General features: G+C 35.1%; 1 protein-coding gene across 14 annotated transcripts in view; it reads left to right on the forward strand.

The window, feature by feature from the left end:
* BBS9 (Bardet-Biedl syndrome 9) overlaps positions 1-17,498 on the forward strand; it is a 471,319-nt gene that overhangs the window by 82,412 nt on the left and 371,409 nt on the right. The window lies entirely within an intron of this gene.

Raw genomic sequence — 17,498 nt, forward strand, 5'->3', positions numbered from 1 at the left:
TTCCTTAAAAAACTAAAAATAGAATTACCATATGACCCAGCAATCCCACTACTGGGCATATACCCAGAGAAAACCATAATTCAAAAAGACACGTGCACCCCAATATTCATTGCAGCACTAATTACAATAACCAGGTCATGGAAGGAACCTAAATGCCCATCGACAGACGAATGGATAAAGAAGATGTGGCACATATACACAATGGAATATTGCTTAGCCATAAAAAGGAACGAAATTGGGTCATTTGTAGAGACATGGATGGATCTAGAGACTGTCATACAGAGTGAAGTAAGTCTGAAAGAGAAAAACAAATATCATACATTAACGCATATATGTGGAAGCTAGAAAAATGGTACAGATGAACCGGTTTGCAGGGCAGAAGTAGAGACACAGATGTAGGGAACAAACGTATGGACACCAAGGGGGGAAAGTGGCAGGGGGGTGGTGGTGGTGTGATGAATTGGGAGTTTGGGATTGACGTATATACACTAATATGTATAAAATGGATAACTAATAAGAACCTACTGTATAAAAAAATAAAATAAAATTCAAAAATTCAGAAAAATAAGCATTCCCCCCCATTTCAAACACATCCATCAACTCACATATTTATCTCTTTTTTTTTGGTGAGGACATCTAAGTTCTACTCTCTTAACAACTTTTAATTTTACAATACAGTGCTATCAACTACATGTTTTTCCTTAGATCCTCAGGCCTTATTCATTTCATAGTTGAAAATTTGTACCCATTTACCAACCTCTCCCTATTTCCTCTATCCCCAGCCCCTAGCAGTTACTTTTCTACTAGAATCCTAGGACTTTTTTTTTTCTTCTAAAATTCTAAACTGTGGGGATCATGGTGATGGTTTACCAGGGCTCCCTGACCTATACAGGCCTCTGCTATGGGGGTGATGGCCAGTCCTGGTGTCTGAGTGATTCCCTGGGCCCAGCAAAAGGACCACATTTCCCGAGCCCTGAAGACAAGTGCTAACATCCCAAAATATGGCCTTATTTTCCACTCTACCTTCATTAGTTGAGCAGCTGCTAAGAACAAAGGCTGCATCTCCTGATACCTGGCAAATAGAACAAGTTGTGGAGCAGCTGTCCTTCTGTGAGACTGGAGAGATTCCACAAAAGAATCTGGATGTCATGAAGGAGGTAATGGTTCAGAGGAAGCGGCTGCTGAGATTACTAGGAAGCTGGAGAAACAGGAGAAGTAACGCTTGAAGAAGGAAAAGAAATGGCTGGCTGCAATTTCCCTGTCATCTTCAGAAAACAGCAGTAGTACTCCAGAGGGGTGTTGAGGAGATAAGTGAAAGACCCAAAAAGAAGCAAAAGCAAAAGCCCTAGGAGGCTCCTCAGGAGGATGGAATAGAAGACCCATCCGTCTCCTTCTCCAAACCCAAGAAAAAGAAATCTTTTTCCAAGGAGGAGCTGGTTAGTAGTGATCTTGAAGAGACAGCTGGCAGTGGAAGTCTTCACAACAGGAAGAAATCTGTGCCCGAAGAGGAACCAGTTAGTGACCCTGAAGAGTCAGGAAACAAAGAGTGTCCCCACGAAAAAGAGGAAATTCTCTTCCAAGGAGGAGCCACTCATCAGTGGACCTGAAGAGGCCGCTGCCAGCAAGAGCAGCAGGTCCAAGAAAAAGAAAAAGCTCCGAAAGCTGTCCCAGGAGAATTAGAATGGACATTTCCCTAGTGGGGCATAGCTTGCAGAGATATTTCTCAATCCATCCCCTATAGTCCAATAAAAATAAAAACATTTTCAGAAAAAAATCCTAAGACTAGGTACTGAGACAAAAAGCTTTTGATACACATTATAAATTGTTTTATGTCAGGGAGATGGGCCAAATATACCCTTTTCTCAGCTATGTGTAATATCTGTGCCAACATCATGTATTATCATTTTTTAAAAAGTTCAAAATCTCCACTTAATGGGCAAAAGTGATATGTTAAATTTTCATAATTTAAAATAGTAGCAAAAAAATATTTATTGGACACTTGCCAGTTGCTACCACCTAAGACTGTGCTAAGGATTTAACCTTAACTTTCTCATTTAATTCTCAAAGCAACCCTGAAAATCAGGTCATTATTTTCATTTCAGGCACAAGAAAATTTAGGCTTGGCAAGATTAAGTAATTTGCCCCAGGTTGTGTCCTGTGAATGATTATTTTAACCTTGTTCATTTACTTAATGGGACAAATACTTTAATTTTTTATGATGTTAAACGTTTTGATCTTTTTTGTTGTGGCTTCTGATCTTTGTATCATTCTAATGAAGACCTTTCCTATACTACGATTCTAAAATATTTTCATATGTTTTCTTAACTTTTCTGGAATTTATTTTTAGGTATCATATATAGTAGGGCTCTAATTTAATTTTTTTCCCAAGTGTATACCCTGTTGTCCAAGAACCATTTATGAATATTCTTTTTATAATTTGAAATGCTAATTTTCTTATATGCTAAATTCCCGTATAATCTGTAATTTGCTCTTAGACTCTATTCCTTTCCCTTGATTTATTTGTCCATAAGTAGTGTATCTATAAAGAATGCCAATACTGTATTTAAAAAATTTAATGTATAGTATGTTTTGATATGTGGGAGGAGTAATCATTCTTTATTGGTCTTGTTTTTAAATATTTATAGGTTATTCTTGCTTTTTTTTCACTTTCCTTTCAGGTTTGAAAAATAGTTTATTGAGTTCCATGAAAAAATCATGCTGGAATTTTGTCTGGCATTGCATCAAATCTATAGATTATTTTAGTGCATAACTGACATGTTTATATATTAATTCTTCCCATCCAGGAATATAATATGTCTTACTATTTATTTAGCTGTTCTTTTATGTCTTTTAGTAAAAATTTTACTTTTTATCTATATTAGTTGTTTATTTGTTGGTTATATCTTCCTTGCCTCTTTCCTTCCTTCTTTCCTTTCACTTATGTGCCAAGCACGGTGGTAAACAATATGGTGATAAGTATAGAGGTCTATGGCCTCATTAAGTTTGGAGAGGGAAATACACAGTCAGTAGATAATCATAGAAATAGATATAAAATCACAAGTGCTATGAAGGAAAAGATGCCATGATAACGAGGGTATATTTTAGGTGTATATTGCCTAATTTGGCCTTCCTAAGGAAGTTAAGATCTGAAAGTTGAGTTAGAGTCAGTGTGTTAGGAACTTAATTGCTTTGGTTGCTATTGTGAATGGAATCTTTGTAATAACATTAAATTTTTTTTTTTGGAGGGAATGGGAGGAAGTCTGGGAATATAATGTTATGTTGATAGTTATTTTTCTTGCTACACAAAAGATAATATTCTGCTCTATTCTGGCTTTCACTGGTGTTAAGAGGTCAACTTTTAGTCTATCTGTTATTCTTTTGCTAGTTAATCTGTCTTTTCTCTATTGGTTTTAAGAAATTCTCTTTGGCTTTGGTGTTCTGCAGTTTCTCTGTCGGGTATCTAAGGGAGGATTTATTTTTACTTATCCTATTTGGAATTTATTTGGCTTAAACCTGGTCTTAGGATTAGTGCCTTTCAACAATTCTGGAAAATCTTCAGCTATTATTTCTTTGAATATTGCCTCTTTCATATTCTCTCCATTATCTCTTAATGAAAATCCAATTAGATACATGTTAGACCATCTTATGCTATTGTTCAAGTCTCTTAACTGCACTTGTATTTTCTGTCTCTATGTTTCTTACTAATGCATTCTAGATTATTTCTTAGATGTATTTTCCTGTTTCCTAAATCACTGCTATTCGGAGAGTAATTTCTTTTGAAACTACTCTTGGAGTTTTATTAACTTTGTTAAGTCTAGTTATTATATTTATTATTTCTCAAAGTTTATTTGGTCCTTTTAAAAATCTGCTTGGTGATTGATAAAATCTTTTATTCATATTTTTAATACCTGTTTTTATTTCCTTAAACATAAAATGTAGTACTTTTATTCTGTTGATTATTTCAGTAAATGAAGTCTTTGCATTTCCGATTGTGCTATTATTTTTGCTGTCTCTTGCTTATATTGCCTCCAATTCCTTGTATATTGTGATTTTTGCCTGTGAGGTCATATTCTTGGAACTTTATCCATGGGAATGATTGGTGTGTCCCTTCAAATATTTGAGTTGTCTTTTGCCAGGGATTTGGTGGTACTTCTAACCCAGGATCACTTTTACTAACTTCACAGATTGAGGCTTCTTGGGCAAGTCAATAGAGTGAATTTGGTCTGAAAACCCACATTAAGATCAGCTTGGGGTTTGTGAATTCTTAGGAGAGATTTTTTTCCTTTATCTCGTTCCAAGTTTTGAGATGTGAATTTTATTTTGCTTTCTCTTGGGCTTGGGTGGGGGTGGGGGGAATGCTAGTTCTAAGTTCTCCTTACACTAAGGGTAGAGCCCTTTGTGGTCTTAGCTTTATACCAGGGGGGAGAAAGATAATGTACAGGATCAATTGGATTTCCCACCTAGAGTGGGCTCCAAGGTTTTTCTCCTTTACCACATGTTATTTTGAGACTATGAAAACTGACGCTGTGGGTATATGATTTAAGAGATTGCCCCAGGGGTTCTGTTTACCTTTGTGGGTTCTCACGTTCACTTAGTGTTTGGCTTCTGAACTTTATTTACCTTTTTTTAAGGGGGGGGGCAGCATATTGATGTACTCAAAAATGCTGCTTTTAACAAACATTTTATTCAGTAATTTTAGTGGGAGAATCAGGGTTTTATCTGCTGTTCTCCTCATCTACTTAGTTTAGAATTTGTTTAGTTTTATTTACCTTTGCAAGCAATCCTTTTAGAAATATGACAAGAATAAATAAATTACAGCAAAGAATTTACCAAGCAGCTATATCAAGTTTTGTCTGCCAAAGTGAAATATTTAACATTTTCTACTTAAATCTGATGTTATTTATAAGCATACCAAGTGCATTTGTGATGTTAGGCCATGTTAAATTTGAAATCAGAAAGGAATTTAGAGATTATGTCATTAGAGTATCTACTTTATGCATAGTTTTCAGTTGGAGAAGCAGAATGAAGATTAGAAGATGTATAGGGTTGAATTCTGCCTCTGCTACTCACCAGCTGTGTGTCCTTAACAAACATCGAACTTTCCTGAGCCTTAGGTCTCTCTATAGCCAAATGAGAACAATAGTTCTTGATCTTCCCAAGTTATAGAATAGTTGCTAGAGTTGGATGTGTTAATAATATATGGGCCAGTGCTTGTAACCTGCTATTATTGTTAATTTTGAAGTCTTTAATTTGCTTCTTTTAATCTCATGAGATTTCTGTGAGAGAAGGCCGTTAATGCATTCATAGATTGCTACCTTTGTTCTGCATAACCTCTTGAAACCCACCTCATTTCTTTAGCCTTTTTTAATTTCCTCTCTGTATGACATTCTACCTCAGTTAAGCTTTAGAGCATAGAGCAGACACCAAGAAATTTGAAAGCTGGTTTAGAAAGATTTAGTGAAATGTACACGGAGTATTACCTAGTTATAAATGTCTTTCACATTTTTATCAGATGGAGCTATATTCCAGTGTTTTAGGATATAAAGTAAAACTAGTCTTTGATAGAGAATAGTAAAAGCCCATGCGATATCCAGTCAGTATTGGAAAGATTTTTGAAAAGTCAGTTGCCTTTTGATAGGGTTAGATTCTTTGTCTACTTGTCAGCAGGGGGAGCCTTTGCCTCACTTTTTGATTCCAGAAGTCTGACAGTGGTGGCTCTTGTAAAGAGCCAGAATATTATGGAAAATGCTTGTTTCCTCACCTAACCTAGGCCTGAATACGTTTTGGAACCAGTTTTTCCTTTCTTCTTCTAATGGGAAAACTTTTTGTGCTTGTTTTCTGAGTTTTTTTTATACTAGTGGTATTTAAGTGCTGGTATGGGGGTTCTTTAAAAGTGGTTCATGCTAGGATAAACTAGTGGTTTGCAAATGCTATGCCCCATTAAAGTTTTAAATGGTCTTAAGGTAATGAAAAAAAGTTAGCTAATGAAGTAAATTTTTCATAAAGCTAAAATTTGTTCAGTTAATGGACTATATTGAAGACTAACATTTTCTACTTCCTACTTATTCGTTTTACATTGTCTTTGTAGAAAATGTTGGTGATGATAGTCTTTACTTTTTTTTTTTTTTTTTTTTAAATATCCTTATTGGGCAGTTTACAAGATTGACAACCTATGATGTTCCCCAGTAGTTTCTGAAATTTTATAGATCAGTGAAATTCAAAGCCAACTACTTTAGCAAATAAAGATTGGAACTTCTGAACTGAACCATTTCCAACTTCCTGGTCACCTTTTTTCCTAACTTTTCCCTGAGATGTTTACTTCCCTTTTACACCTAAGGAGTGAGACTTAATGACTAAACTACTGTATCTGATATTCAAGATATAAGTGTAGGTACTAGGGAAAGTTGGTTTGATTATTTTTTTAAGTGTGCTGTATTTGGAATTAAGATCGGCATGCATTCCTACCATGTTCCAGGTGCTGAACTGGATAGTTTGCATATGTTCCTTATCTTTACAGCAACCCAGTGGGGTATAGAGATTGTGATAGGGTTTATTTTGCATGTGAAGAAACAGAGTGAACGAAATTAAACAAAATAGCCAAAGTCACGTATCTAGAATGTGTCAGAGCAGGATTAAAACATTACCAGGTTGCCTTTTTGATTCAAAATCATTGCTCTTTCCACTACATATTAATACTTTATGCTACCTTTGATACTTTTCCCATCTTCGCTCAATTTATTCTTTTATAATATACCATCCTGCTCTAAGAACAAGGAATAGCCAGAGAGTATCCTATTCAGTACCCTTTTGGGGGGTGCTTTTCCTGCTGGTAATAATCCCTTGTTTCCTGTTACCCAGAGAAAGACTTTGTACCCAGGGCTCTAATAATTACTAAAGTTTTAAGGCTTAATCTGTGTATGTTTTTGCAGTTAGAGTTTTATGAAATACTGATGGATTTAAAGATCGTTCTGTTTCTTTGGTATCCTCTTTGGGCTGCCACAATTTATTCTTTATGGTTAAGTGATTTCCCTTCTCATTTATATATTTTCCTTTTGCCATCCTTTCCCACCCCACCTTTATTTCTTGTGTCTTTCTATTAGGCTTTATCTTTCTCAAGAGCAGAGTATTTCCTAGTGTATCTAATGTTGCACATGCAATGAATACTTTGTCTTTTGACATAGTACTAAGCCTTGAAATAATTTAGAATTTCAGCTTCTTAAGTGTCACATGTTAAAACTAATTGTTTTAGGGCCTTTTCCATACCACTTTTACTTTGCTGCTATTCATTCATTCATTGAATGATTATTTATTGATCTCTACTATATACTAGGGACTATTTGGGGTGGGAAGGTGTGGTAAATAAAGCATAATGCCAAATCTCAAGGAGTTTTCATGTGACTATGGTAATATTATCAAATATCTTGACCCACTTGATGATCATTGGCATCCTGATACCTAGTATTACAGTTTGACATGGTTTTCTACTTCCACGTGAGTTCAGTTGACTTGAACAGATATTTTTGGAGCACTGACATATAAGGGACTATACTGAATTCTGTGAGCCAGACCGTGAAAACAAAATCGACTTACCTTCAAGGATTTTATGCTTCATTTATGGGAGTTGAGGAGGGGAGAGAAATATGCCAAATTTAGCTGTATCACCAGGAAAAATATTGTCAGTACTAATAGGCAGTGATGCAGAATGTACTAAGAAAGAAGAGAGGAAGAGTGCGTTATTTATGCCTAAAGGGGATTGGAGAAAGCTTCAAAATGGTTGGGTGCTGGGGATGGAGGATATGTAGAAGGATTTTATGAGGTTAAGATGGGGGAATGATATCTGAGGTGAATTGAACTGGAGTAACAAATGCATAAGGGCATTTAAGGCAAGCTTATGTTACCTGAAGTATTTGGTGGTTGGGACTGGATGAGAAGGAGTAGTCAAAGTTCATTTAGCGGATACACTGAAGAGTTCTTTGGATATCCTGCTTATTAATTTCTACTTATTTCTGGAGACACTGGTGTACCTTTGAAGTTTTTGAGTGGGTTGACAATGTGATTCCATCTGTATATTAAGATGATAACTTTGGTATATTTGTTTTCATGACTTTTATTCAAGATATGGTATTTTAACTGCTTCTTTTAGAAGAATCCAAGGACATTTAACAGACCAAACAATGGTTAAGCGGCACATCAAACTTTGTGATAAGAATTGACAGTTCAGGAAACTTAAAGTCATTGTTGTCATTATCCCAAATTCATTTTGATTTGCCTTTTAAAATTGTATGAGTTTAGATGAAGTTGAACCTCAGCTGAGAATTTCCTGGCTTTAGTTATTTTTTTCACAACCTAATTTAATTGGTTATAGTGAATTCAGCGTAGACTATAGTTTTTTCTTATTCCTTCTTTTGATACAATGACGATTTTAGGATTGAGAGTTAACAATATATAAAAAGCAAATATTTAGCTTTTGGTGTTATTGCTTTATTGGACTGATAATATTGCAAATGAAGAATGTTTGTACAAAATGAAGAGGTATTTAAATTTTTTTTCTTTTTTAAATTGTTTTTTGTGGAGAGTTTTCTGGATTTCTTATCATGGCTGGTTATTACCTTGAGAAGTTTACCTCACTTTGAAACCAGTTATTAAAAAAAATATATCTCCAACATTATACTCACCCTTTAAGAATTTTCGTTTTGGATGAGAGAGAAGAAAGGAATGCTAATAAATAATGGGCTCTGCTGTATGATATCATCTATCTTGTCTTTCGTATGTCACTCAGGGTCATCCTGCAAAAAACGTCAATAAAAGAGAGGCAGGGTTGGGGGTAGGGGAAGAAAATGGGTATGTGTGTGTTGGGGGAGGGTACAGAGGCAGGGACAGCTCATTCCCAAATAGAGCTTTCTGACACACTCATAATGTACTTCTTTAGAGATTTCTTCAATAGTTATCATGTTAGAGGAATTGCTGTTTTGAGGAAAGTATACTTAAAATAGACAGAAAATCATCTTGAATAGACAGCAGTTCACACAGACCTAGGTTTTGAGAGATTTTCCATAGTTCTTGAAGTCTTAAAAATCCTTTGCTTTGGCAAAAAGGGTGAATTTCTGATTTGGTGTGTGCTTCTTCCCACATTAAATTTTATCCTTTTTGGTCTGAAGGATTTTTTTCCTCTCAATTTTAAGTTTTTCACATAATTTGGTCTGTAAGGAAACTGGTACTCCAGTAATATCAAACACTTACCATTTATTGAATGCTTATTAGGTACCAGCCAGTATGCATTTTTATTGTATTTTATCCTTACAGTAGCATCATTACAATCTTCTCCTCATACGACTGCTGTACAGATGAGGATATTTGATAGAGCTTTCAGGGCTAAAGTAAGGTTGCAGCAAATGTGGACTTAAGTTGTGGCTTTGCCATCAGTTCTGATGAGCATGCCTGCCATCTTCATCAGCAGTATCTCCCTCCACTCAACGCCCTCCCTCAGAGTTTACTGATCTTGTTCCTCTTCAAACAGAGCTTTCTTATAATCCTATAATCCAAGTCTCTGAATGGCGTGCTTTCTGCTTTTGCTTCTCTGAACGTTTGGCAAACTCTTTCTCAGCCTGCAAAACCCAAGTGTTATTTCTGTTCTGAAGCTTTTCTTGATTCTTCCAGATACTATTAATCATGCTTCCATAGCCTTTGTATGCCTCTGTTCTTAACATTGTTATAACTCCCGTATTCACTGAACTTTCTGAGGGTAGCGACCGTCTCTCCTAGCGTATACTAGGTACAGAAAATGTTTGTGGAATTTGTTGAATGAATGTGAATTCTGGAGAATGTTATCAAACCTTTCATGATCATTACGTCTGACAAAGTAATTCACCCAATATTTTGTGGATGGATGCAAGTGATAATATAATGTTTAGGGCCTTCTTTTAAACTCTAACATTGCATTCATATTGAATCTATCACATGTAATGCTAATTTAATGAATGGTTGTAATTTCTTTATAATATGTTATTAACCTTGTTCACAGTTTAGGGGGGAAAATAGTGATAAATAGCTTAGTGGAACACACACTAGTGGTCTTTGTGAGGCTATTAAAATTCCTATTAAAATGAGAACATTAAAATGTCAAAAGTCAAGTTCATAGGAAGAGTTAGTATGTAGACCCAATTTTTATTTTCCTCAGTCTTAATTAGTCTCATGAATTATTTATTGGTGTAACACTTGAATAATAGTTGAGAATTTGTGTAATTTTTCTGTGTTACATATTTAAAAATATTAGCCATTTAGCTCAACACATGTATCCTATTTGTTGATTTCCTCTGTTTTCTTAGGGCTTTAAATAAATTTTATTTATTTATTTATAACTAAGGTTTTAAACTTCAAATCTACTTGAATATTGTATTATTATTAGACACTAATTACTTTTCAAATGCTCAAATAAAAAAGAATATGAGGGAGAGAGTAATAAGAAAGAAGTTAGCTATTCTTTTATTCAATTAATTACCAATTATTAATTTTTAAGCATAGCCAAATAGTAGCATGTATCTCAAAAAATGGTGATAGTTTTATTTCTATAATGATATGAGTGAAAAGGCACAAAAATGATATTTAATGGCAAATTTACTGTCCTGCAAGCCCTAGAAATCCATCTACCATTGTTTTTAAGTCAATATCTGTTGAAATCCTACTCTGAACATTTTTGTGTCTGTGCTCATAGCAAACATGTTGTATCATTTTTGAGTTAAGTTTGCAATAAAGATTAATAAGTTAGTGTTTCAGTTTTTCTGTAACAACAACAACAAAACCTTTTTCTGTGCATGAAGTGCATGCATAAAACGAGCGGAAGTTCCACAGACTTTTGGACTCTTCTGTTCTTACGTATAAGTCTCTTGATGTTTCCTGTCTGCCTTTTTGACTACCTGTACAGCTGTTTTTCATGTGTTTTTCAGACTTGGAGAAAGACCAAGTATTCTTGACAGCTGTATGCTGAACTGCAATGTATGCTTGGCCACAGGTCACGTTTGCATTTCTTCACTTGTATTTTTACTCGATGTGTAAAAGAAATACGAGCATAGAGAGATTCAGAAAACATGTAGCATGCTGAGTAATGGTAGTCTTCTTCTCCACTTACTCTGCTACATAGATTCCACAGGAAGAAAAAGACAGCAGAGAAATGGAGGAAATGGTATTCAGAACTACCCTCCATGGGGCCCTTGTTGCTATAATAATGAATGATGGAAAATGCTCTGGGTCAGGCATGGTGGAAAGAACTGAGCACAGGGACACACACACACACACACACACACACACACACACTGCTACAGACCATTTTAGTGAACAGACTGTAATTTAGTAAAGAAAAGTGTTAATCTAGCAGTCAGTTCAACATGTAATTGATTACCAATTTATGCATAATGTTAAAGCTTTGTCTATATGATATTTTAACACCAGGAAATGAGACACACTTTTTAATAAATATTCATTTCATGAGGCTGCCATAATGGAACTTTCCTGCCTCCACCCACCCATCCCCACAGGCACAAAATTTTTTCATTGCCTTTGAAAACGAAAAATACTGATTTCCAAAGTTCTTTCAAAATGATTTTGGTAGGTCCTTTGTCAGTTTGTTCCTAGATCTTGCAAATAGTGTTTCAAATCACAATGCTTATTTTTCTGTCATCATGGTTATGATTAATGAGATAAACATCCAGATTTTAAATTCTGATGAAATCTCCACCCTTCCTAGTTATTTCAACTTTAAAAGATAATTTTTCCCCTGTATTATTTAGGCATAATTTTTGAGGAAACATCACTTAGCTATTGTCATCTTTTCAATCTGTTGCTTTTACATTTCATGCCCTGGTGGTAAAACTTGATCCATTGCATTGGATCAAGTCTAATTGTCTCTGTATCTTTTTCTAATATGTTCTTTTTCTCTTGCAGAAATTTCCTCTGCTTTTACCTTTGATCTCTTTTCTTTCTACTTATCCTTCTCAGTCTAGGTATCCTTCTCAACTGAGAGGTAGGATACATCCTACCTCTATCATGAAACCTTTCCTAGGAAGTTCACTGTAATGAGGCTCTTTGATTTTCTATAGTGCTTAGTCAGTTTCACATCATTTAGATTTTATATGTTAACTTATGTTATTTTAAAAAAATGGATCCAGTGTGGTAAAATGGAGTCAGATTCTGACTTGAGTACTAGCTGTCATTTTTTAATTCTTTGACATTAGACAAATTATTTAAGCTCTGTGGGTTTCAGTCTTCTCATGTGTAAAATGGGACTATTGTTATTAAAGATTATAGCTATATGCTGGATAAATGTTTAGCACAAAGGCGGGAATATAACAGGTGCTCAGTAAGTGGCAGTAGTAGTTATTTGCTGTTGTTCTATATTTCTTACAGCTCCTAATATAATACTGAGCATGTGGTAAAGACTCTTTGAGTATGGTTCATGGCTAGGTCATTTAAATAGCTCCTGAAATCCCATCGCTTTTATGAAGGCTTCCTGTTGGCTCTGTGCTATTAGAACTACAAAACTTTCATGGCTTCTCTGGACTGTTCTTTCTGTTCTCATTATCAGTAAGGGGAGCCTTTGGTATGTATTCTGAAGTGGCTTCCAATACAGTGATTTGAAGAATTTATTTATTTATTTTTGAGTAATGTTTTGGATTGATCCCTACATTTTTCTAATCGTCAGTGGCTGGGATTGTAATAAATAAAGCATTTTTCATGTACTTAAAATGCAGTATGTGAAATGCATAGAATAAAGTCTCAGCCAATCTGAGCTGCAGATGAATAAAGTATTTTGCCTAGCTTACTTCAGCTCAACAGACATTTATTAATGTATCTCCTATGTGCCAGGCATTTTCTAATTGTTGGATTTACAAAGATGAGTAAGATATACCTTCTTGCCGTTGAATTTAAGCTAAGGTTAATGAGAGGCACAAAAATAGATAATTTCAATCAGTGATTAGTTGTAAGATGAAGGTAAGGATGGGGCTCTGTGGGATCACAGATGGAGGGTAATTGAAGGGAAGGAGAAGATTTCTGGGAAGACATGAGCTTCAGTCTGTGCTGTCTCTCAGAGGACAAATGGGTTGATCCACTTGATTCAGGGACAGAGAGCCAACTCAGCTTCAATATTTATGAGAATTTATTGCCTATAAAGTTCATGGATAGGTTTGGCTCCAAGTGAGGTTGATGCACTGGCTTAAACAGTGTCTTCCATGGCCCTCTCTTAACTGCACCCTTGTAAAAGCCTAATGGCTTCTCTGATTCCAGACCTTATCCTTCTCACATATTACTCCCCAGGGGGAAGAGTAAGTTTTTCTTTAGTTTCAGCTCAGTTTAGGGATTTAGTTTCTTTCATTGGCTGTAAATTATAACCATCCCTTAACTAATCACTGTGACTAGTGGGATACTAATTAGTTTATATAAGTCAGGGCCTACCTACTCTCAAGCTTAGAATGAAGTCAGTCTCATTCAAGCCTCATGGCTAAAGATGGGAGGAGAGGGCAATGGATGACCAGGAGGCATCCAGCAAATGTTCACTATCCCAGGGGAAGAAAAGTGTAAGAATTTTTTTGGAAAGGAAATAATATAAGCAAAAGCAAGGAAGTATGCACCATTACGATGTGTGTGGGAAACAGCAAGTAGTTAAATATTAATACAACATTTAGTATGAGACTTAGAAAATAATTATAAAATAATAACGCGATGCAGTATTTAACACCTGCTGGATCTAGTTTCCGTACATTACTTAATTGAATTCTCACAACAGCTAACTAAGTTAGGTACACCATCTTGCAGATAAGGAAACTTGAGCCCAAATTCACAGCTAATAATTGGTTGAACTGGACTCAAACTCAGGTTATCTGGCTCTAGAGGCAGCCCATGTGGACATTACAGTATATTAAGTATCTCCTCTATATTGCTAGAGTTTCAGGAAATAAGACTTCATATATCATGCTAAGGAGCCAAGTGTTCTCTGGGGCTCAAGTTTTCTTCAAGCTCTAGCTCTTTGTCATACCATGCGAAAGCAGTAGTTCTCAAACTTTAGCATGCATCAGGTAGCCTCTAGGGCTTGTTAAAACCTAGACTTGGGCCCTATCATCATAGTTTCTGATTCCATAGGTATAGAGTGGGACCCTAGGATTTGCATTTCTAAGAATTTCCTAGACAATGCTGATGCTGGTGGTCGGGGAGCCACACTTTGAGGACGACTTCTTTAAGGTCTTTGGGAGACTGGAAGATTTGTGGTTCAGAGACATTCAACATATTGAAATGAACTCAAAGTTTATTGTACTTCTGCTTGGAAGTATACATGCCTTGACCTCACATTCTTTAATAATACAAAGAGTATATTTTGGTTACAGTAATATCCTCCCCCATAGGTCAAGGTCATTGCATGTGTTTCATTGATTGGATTTCTTCTGTCTCTGATTCTTAACTTATTAAGATTAGATTTATTGCTCTCCTCGTAAGTCCTGCTCAATGTGCTAATGCTCAGTTCCCTCCTTGATGGTTAATAAAGTGCATTTGTATACTAAAGGAATATATTTGAACACTTTATGTTATTTGTTTCCATTTTGATTGTGAAAAAATTTAAATATCAGAACAAGTAACATGAATGTCCATTTTTCCACCATTTAGAGTCAACAGTTGTAAATGTATACACATGTATACACACACTTTTTTTTTTTTTTGATGAACCATTTGAAAGTAAGTTACAGATCTTATGCCACTTCACTCATAACTATTGCAGAACACATTTCCTGATAAGAACATTCTCATATGTGATCACAATACCATAATCACACTTAAGAAAATTAACAATAATTCCTAATGTTGTCTAACATGCAGTCACATTCCAGTTTCCCCAGTTGTCCCAATGTCTTCTATATCTGGTTGTTTTTTGGTATCAGGATCCAATCAAGTGAAATTAAATTTTAAGAGTCAGTAAAGCTGGATGGATCTTTATGCTCAGATAAGTTCTGTGTTATTTAAGATATAAGTTTCATTGTTTTAATAAAGACCAAACTTAATTAAGGAAGATGTTTATTTCTGTCAGATTTAACCACCTGGAGATAAAGTGGTCCAGGACTGGTAGGCAGCTTTGTTGTTCTCAATATGTGGCTTCTATCTTTGAGGCCAAGATAGCTGTTCCAGCCCTACCATCATGCTGGGAAGAGGGGAAGGGAGTGCATACTCAGTCCTTTTAAGGGTAAGTCTGGGTGTTGCACATATCACCCTGCTCCCATCTCATTGGCGAGAAAGTACTCATATGATGTATCTGTCACAGAGGCCTGGAGATACAGGCTTTATTCTAACTGGATGGCCATGAGTCTAGTGATAATTCAAGTACCAAAAGAAAGAATGGCTCTTAGGGGGAGCAGTTAGCATCTCGGCCACAAGTTTGTTTTTGCAAATGACTAAACTATACTAAACTGTATTAAATCCATTTAATAGCTACTAGTACATTGTAATATGCCATTTCTCTTTTTGAGATATATAGGGCTAGTAATTGCTTCTAAGCTGAGCCCTGACTGTTATTCTTTTTTGAATTATTTGATATATATTTTATAGATGTCCTGTTGCCTTCTTTTTTGTTGGGGCATAGCTGTCACTGCTCACAGCTATCAGTGTTTTCATACCTTTTCTAATTTGCTATTTTCTTTTCTCTGGGCTGGGGAAGCAGGTAATGATAACCGTCATAATGATGCTATGATTTATTGTGTTTTATGTGTGCTACACAGTGTTAGAGACTATTAAGTCTTATCTGTAACTTTGGAGCTCTTAGGCAAATATACTCATTTTATAAATGAGGAAGCTGAAGCTTCTAGAATATCAGTAACTAGTTTATGAGAACTGCAACTGTTCGAACCATAATTAGAATAAGAATCGATGCCCTGAGTGAGACCTGGGAATCCTACCTGTAAAAAGTTTGCATAATTTTCATTACAAAGACTTTGCAGCATCTATTTTGACTATTTAGAGGAATATTTATACTTTTTCATTTTTGCTTGGTACAGACAGGAGGATTGCTATATAGTTAAATTCTGGATAGATGAGGTACTCTTTGTCTAAATATATCTCTGTGAATACACTTGTACAACATGCATATACATACAGCATCCATATAAACTCATATCTTGTTTTATGAAAACTTTAATAAGCATAGTAGATAAAGAATAGATTAAAAAATCTTAAAACAATGACTGAAAAACCTACTATGCCTTATAAAAGAATTTGAGCTTTGAGGGAATACTCTTCAAAACAGCATTAACATGAACAATCCCTTTCTCTGTAGCAATCCCAGAGTGGTTCAGATGTGTATTTTGTGAATATATGCTAAGACAATATTCAACCTGAAACATCTCTCAGACTATTTAAAGTTGTTAAATTTATTGAATCAATTAAGATGGGGTAGAGTATGTTGCAGTAATAAGCACCCCAAAGATCTCAGTTTGTTTTCTTTTTAAAAAAACTCCTTTGGCAACATATTTTGATTTTTAAAAATTGCCCTTATATCCATACTCAGATACAATAATAAGACTACCATCCATTTCTATGCAATTTAATTTCTTATTGAGCAAAGTATTCTTTAAATTTCAAAATTTAGGGATAACTGTATTGTCACTGATATCCAAGGTAAAATGGAATAGTTTCTACAGGACTTACTGTATATGGTAAGTATGGGTTAGAGACGACAAATTAATTAGAAGATTGACCTTTTGTTTATTCTCTTAATGAGTAGCTTAATTTTTCTTTGACATAGTTCTTCCCTATATAATAGATTATAAGATACACTAATCGCACTAGCAGAACGTGAAAAGTTATAGCCACTAGATCTTTCTCAGATTAGGGATACTATACTGTACCATAGAAATCATCATCATTATCATCATCTCAGTATGTTTTAAGAACTGTGAATTTTGTAGTTAATGTTTACAGACTAATAGTAGAAGACACTTCAAAATCAATCGATAGTTTAGGGCAATCAGTGACTAGTGTTTTTCGGTATTAGTCATTTTTCTCTCCCAACAGTGCTCAACACTGATTTGTATAAAACTGGTGCTTAATACATGTCTATGGATTTGGTCTGCTGTGTTTGACTGATGTCTAAGTCATTTGAAAGTATGGGGCTGACATACTATGAAGAAGAGAAGGCGTCGTGCAGAACAGTTTGTATTTCTCATTTTGGAAAAAATGATATCTTGCAAAGAGTCATGATTGTTCTCAGGTATTCTCTTGAGCTACAGATTTTAGCTCAAATAAATGAAAATAAATGTATTTAAAACTATAGACATGAATAATGAAAAAACTGGGAAATGTGTAGATAGTGATATACAATAATCTGATAGCTTCATCAGTTTGCGATTTAAAATTTAAACTGCCCATTTTGTCCCTTGGGGAAAAAATTAACTGACATATTTGTGGTGAATAGGGATAAAATCATTACATTCATAAAAAGAATAAGTTACCTAATTTCCTCTAATTCT

The sequence above is a fragment of the Balaenoptera physalus genome, assembly GCF_965194825.1.
Source record: "Balaenoptera physalus genome assembly, chromosome: 8".
Classification (NCBI taxonomy): domain Eukaryota; kingdom Metazoa; phylum Chordata; class Mammalia; order Artiodactyla; family Balaenopteridae; genus Balaenoptera; species Balaenoptera physalus.